The sequence below is a fragment of the Amblyomma mixtum genome, chromosome 3 (genome assembly GCF_055824585.1).
Source record: "Amblyomma mixtum isolate Tamu chromosome 3, ASM5582458v1, whole genome shotgun sequence".
Lineage (NCBI taxonomy): Eukaryota > Metazoa > Arthropoda > Arachnida > Ixodida > Ixodidae > Amblyomma > Amblyomma mixtum.
The window spans coordinates 114,052,066-114,057,883 of record NC_143014.1 but is presented as its reverse complement, the minus strand read 5'-3'; positions in this window follow the sequence as shown (position 1 = coordinate 114,057,883).

The window sequence follows — 5,818 nt, the reverse complement described above, 5'->3', positions numbered from 1 at the left end:
AGAGCGTCTTGAAGATTATGAAAATTTCCGAGCTTGTTTAGTTTAGTCTGGACCTTAGAAGTATAGGGTCCTTCAGTTTTTCGTAAGCCAGACTGTCAAGCAGGTTTTTGGCCTTTAGTTCAGGATCCGGGTGGCCGACGACAACCATTGTGCTGCCTTTGTTCACCCCAAAGAAAACAATCCGTTCGTCCTTCTGAAGTTTCCGGAGTTATGATTGAGCACTGTCTCTCTTTGGAATACTTTTGCGGTTGGTGGCCTGGTAGCTTGAACGGACACGTATCACCACCTCCGCACACTGACGAGCTCGACGTGCTTGACCACGTCCCTGGTAGACATCGTTTGTGCGACAGGACGGCTGTTGCCGCAAGATCAATAAGTCCAACCTTTTTCCTTTAAGCCTTGCTGCAACCATTAACTCTCGCGGCCCTGGCGGTGTCAATTGGCACCACAACACAAATTTCCGCTCGCGCCTTAGTAACGAAAAAAATATTAATTTTCAGTAGAGTAGTTCCTTAGGGATCTCTGTTGCTATCGGCATCGCTGTTCACTCATTTCAGTTGAGCTGTACGGTCTGAGGAAAAAGAACGAGCAGCATGGTAGGCATGCGGTAAAGAAGCCGATGTATAGCAAATTTGTAGGCTTATTTCGCACTAACCATTCGTTCTTTTGAGCTCAGATTTTTAAATGTTGTGTGAAATGTCTATTCAAGCTCACATCCCCGTACTAAATATTATTTAATGCGTAAACGCTGCGCTTGAATACACTTTTGACATGCTTGATTTTGACACCATCAGGGCTCCACGGCTGCCAGCGGTGGCCATTGAGTGATGATAGCGGATCTTTGTAAAAGAGAATCTGCTGGTATTTTTGCGGATGCACTTGTAGCGCCCGGCGACGCTATAACGCGCTGGCGCTGAGATCGGCGTTCCCGCGCTAGAGGAAAATAAAGATGGACAGCGCGTGCTGGGCGCGCACGCCCGGCACGGGCAGTTCGGAACGAGAAGCCTGCCACGCTGGTCGTCTCTCTCTGGTGCTCCGCTGCGACCCCGCAAATCCTCAACAGTGGTGACCCGGCGAACCGTGCCTTATATCCCAGCGGCGTCCTAGCATGGCGTACTGGGAGCACCCAAGTTTCGACCCGCCGCTCCCGGCGTTCCGGCCTGCAGGCGTCGGCGGGTGGTTCGCCCAACTGGAGGCTGCGATGTACCTGAACGGCATCACCATCCAGCCGTTTAAACACGCAGTCCTTTGCGACATCCTCCCGGCCGACCTCCTGCGTCGGCTCACCTACTCTGCTTTCGGCTGCCGGCCATACGATGAGCTGCGTGCTGCCGTCTTGGCTGCCTTCGGCGCCTACTATGTTCCGCCGCCGCTCTACGACGCAGCGGACCCGTTTTCGCCACCGCCAGCCTCTGGCCCTGCACCGGCCTCGCTCGCGCCCACGCAGCCTTCATCACAACCCGGCCCGCCTCAGCAGCCCCTCGCCGCCTCGCCGCCACTCCAGTCCAGCGTCTCCGGCCCGGCTTCTTTAGCACCGACCGCACCAGACGCTACCGCATCGCTTCCGGCAGCACATCCGGCTACCCCGGTTACGCTAGCAGCACTGTGCGACGACTCCACGGCCCCTAGTCCGCACTCATTCCCTCAGCAGCTCGGTGAGGTGCCTGGCCCACCGCGGTTTGCCACGTCAGCGAACTCAGCGACAGATGCGCCTCGCGCCACCCTGTTCAGCGCCTCCGGCCATACCGCCTCCAATAAGGACGATACAGCGTCTTCGGCACAGCCCGGTGAGCAACTTCTCTCATCTGCAATAGTGCTGCCGTCAGTCGAGCTCTTCCTCGACGAGTGCCCCATTCAGCCAACTTCTGTACCCTACTGCGTAGCATCGCTGCCAGCCGAACGCTCACCTGCCGCCTCATCGCTCATTCCGCTAAAGCCGTCCGTCACTGACCTGAGCGATCGTGCTAAAGGCGAAGTGAGATTGCCGCCGCCGCAGCATATGCCACATACTAGCCCCACTACCCCTGCGGCCACACCGCCTGCCCAAGAGGCCCCACCCCAAGCCCTCAGTACGGTCAACCGCTTCTCGGAGTCTGACCCTGGCAGCTCGACACTGCCGCAGCAAGCGTCTTTGGTGCCTGACTTGAGCCCCCTACGGCAACGAATGGTAGAGCTACACCCACCGAGTAGTGTGGAAACTCTCCATCCACCAGCTGTGTCTCTTTCTGTCAGCCAGCCGTCTGACGTAGCAATCTCAGCTATACGGCTGCAGCCACCCACAGCCGACCATGCCCACCCGCGAATCAGCACTGGCCAGTCGCTCTGTAGCGCCACCGCTTCGGCACGCGGAAGACGACGAAGCGGTGGGCACGCGCAGGAGAACGCCGGCTCGCGCAGGAGAGAACGCTCTGGACTTCGGCTTGGCCGGACGCTGCCGCCGCTGCTCTGCCGCTACCTCTTCTCAGGCAGCCTCAAATAAACGTGGCCGTGGTCGCCTCCTGGGCGACCTCAATACTGGCCTCCACATCGTGGTGACCCGGAGAGCCGCGCCTTCTATCCCAGCGGCGTCCCAGCATGGCAGGCTGGCAAGACCTGGATTTCAACTTCCGCTTCCAGCGTTCCGGCCTGCAGGCGTCGGCGGGTGGTTCGCCAAACTGGAGGCTGCTGGTTGGTTGGTTTATGGGGTTTAACGTCCCAAAGCGACTAAGGCTATGAGAGACGCCGTAGTGGAGGGCTCCGGAATTTTCGACCACCTGGGGTTCTTTAACGTGCACTGACATCGCACAGTACACGGGCCTCGAATTTCTCCTCCAAAGAAATTCAACCGCCGCGGCCGGGATCGAACCCGCGTCTTTCGGGCTAGCAGCCGAGCACCATAGCCACTGAGCCACCGCGGCGGCACTGGAGGCTGCGATGTACTTGAACGGCATTACCATCCAGCCGTTTAAACACGCAGTCCTTTGCGACATTCTCCCGCCTGACCTCCTCTGCCGACTCGCCTGCCCTGCCTCGGGATGCCGGCCCTACGACGAGTTGCGCGCTGCCGTCCTCGACTACTACGGCGCATCATACTACCCGCTGCCGCTCCATGATGAGGCGGACTCGCTTTCGCCACCGCCAGCGCCCGCACCAGCATCGCACTCGTCTTCGGCTGCATCCTCGAGAAACAGCACGCCGCAACCGTCACTGGCCAGTACTCTTCCGCCCCAGTCCAGCGTCTCCGGCCCGGTTGCTTCAACAACGACCGCACCCTCGAATTCCTGCCCTCTCGCCAAGGACCTGGCTCAAGACGAGTGGCAGCCACCCGAGCTTCTCGACCCTTCACGTCTGCAGCTGTGGCCGTTCCGCTCGCACAGCCCTGTAGTTTGGTTTCTGCAAGTGGACGCTCAGCTACACGTGAACTCCCGCTTTGCCCAAGCACCTGGAATTGAGCCCAGCAACTTCCTCCCGCATCGTCCCAGCTTTCACCGTTGTGTCGACGGTCACACCACAGCTGCTGTCAGTCCATGGAGCCGTTTCATCCGCTCCTCTGCTTGTGATCGTGTACTCGGCGCGTCAGATTCCCATCGGCATCAGCTGCAACGTTCCGACACTGATGACACTTGTGCCAGCGGGCAGCACTACAGTCGGTGACGGCCCAATCATGGCCTCCCCTGCCCCCATGTCCATTGTCAGCTCGGCACCCTGCATCATTCGCCCATTGCGCAGCAGCCAGGCTCGTCCACCTGAGCCCGCGCACTCCACCCGACAGCTCTTCCCGGCCCCTGACATGAACTTACTGGACCCTCATACTCTCCTTTCTTTCACCGAGCGCACATCTCGACGTTCCGTCTAGGCGGGGGGCCCTGTAGCGCCCGGCGACGCTATAACGCGCTGGCGCTGAGATCGGCGTTCCCGCGCTAGAGGAAAATAAAGATGGACAGCGCGTGCTGGGCGCGCACGCCCGGCACGGGCAGTTCGGAACGAGAAGCCTGCCACGCTGGTCGTCTCTCTCTGGTGCTCCGCTGAGACCCCGCAAATCCTCAACACACTTATATTGATGAGCTTCTTGGACTGCTGCCATAAATGTTGATCGCAGCAAATGGATGAAACCTTAAAGTTAGCTTTCTGGTGAAATGGAAAATGAAAATTTTTGATATCATACAAGGTGACTGTTCGGTTTGAGCCTGGAAATGACAATGCAGATGCCGCCGAACAGCAACCGGACCAAAGGAATAGCGAGAACAAAGGCACGCCTGACCTTCCGCTTTTATTAGTTTTCTTTCTACTGCTCACCTCCTCCTGTGAGCACTGACTGGAAGCTGCAAGAAGCAAACGGGCTATTTAGACTGCAACTCCGGGCTGCCGCTCGTGCAGCACGCGTGGCGCACCATCGACGCTCAGATCAATGCAGCATGTTGGGTTATGTTTTATTTTTTTTTGAAAAAGCGTATTTGGTGTGCTTATAAACAGCGTCTGCTTTGTTCCCGGCCGAGAGATATCCTCAACGCATAAGCTTACGGATGAAAGGAAATTTCTTGTCACCTGCAGAGAAGAGCATTTGGGGAAGATACAGAAACAACAGATTACCTTCCAGTTTATGAATTCGTCTATAGTAAACCGCTGGTTTGAAAAGAGGCGCAAGCCAGGTGCATTGTGCCACGCGCAAGCTCAGAACTTAGATGTGCCGAGCTTCGCGCTGGGCGTTACGGAAGCGCTCATGAAGCTCGACAAAGGAGAAAGTTACATATTGGAGGAAAGCCTGCATCTTGTCCACAGTCACCTTCCAGGAAGGGCACGCAAGTTTTGAACATGTGTGTAATGTGGCGCTCAGAAGCTGTAACACAAGCGTGTCATCAACAAGAGCGAGAAGATGATACAAAACGCAAGGTAAACAGGAGCGAGCGGCGCCTTTTCTGCCAACTACAAGGTCTAATTATCCCTTACAAAGTAAAAAAAAAAAAACTTCCTTAGAGGTCTCCACACTGCAAAATAAGAAACTTTTTTGTTCATTTCTTTGTTGTCGGTTGCGATAACTAAAACGATCCCTTTCGCATTTTGCACTCATTCAGCCCTGATATGTCCGATTTTGGCCCCATTCCTGCAAATCAGTTAATACTTGCACCACGAGCTTTAACTTTTTACTGCGCGGTTATGGGGCCTCAGGCATTGTAAAAACAGGGAGCCAAAAAATCACCGACCGAAGTAAAAAAACCAAGGTCCGAAAGGCTGAATACTTGTGTGCATCATCCAGAGTTCTACCTGAGCGATAGTCTCTTCCGTCTCCGGTGTATGAAAGAGACGCTTCAAATGCAGGCATTTAGGCATTACTTGTACTACTACGTCTCGGCGGGCCTTCGTGAAATGCTGTGCCCTACATGTGGCTGCACTGCGGGAGCTGTTAAGCGCATCGCCAGCTTTGGTGTCTGCTTCCTTAAATCGAGGTGTCATAGCTTGAAAGCAAATAAATTCAGCGGAAACCCGCCTGGGCGGGTTATCCTAGACTGTACTATTTTTAATCACGAAGCCTGACGGACTTCTGTTCAAGACGTTTGCGTGCATTGCAAGTTTCATGCTTTATTTTCCCAGCCGCACAAAATGCCGGGATTTTCATCCAAGATCTTCTGGTATTTTTAAAAATAGCCTTTTCCACTTAAAAAAGCTCCTTTTTTTGGCATATTATTGTTAACGGTATAGCACATAAAAATGCAGCAAAAACGCGCTAACTAGCAGGCTGGTTAACTTACACTGAAGAGTTAAATTTCTAACTATTACTGTCAGTCTTTTTATTTTTTTAGAGGCGCGTAGCCCACGGTAGGTTCTATCCATATCAATTTAT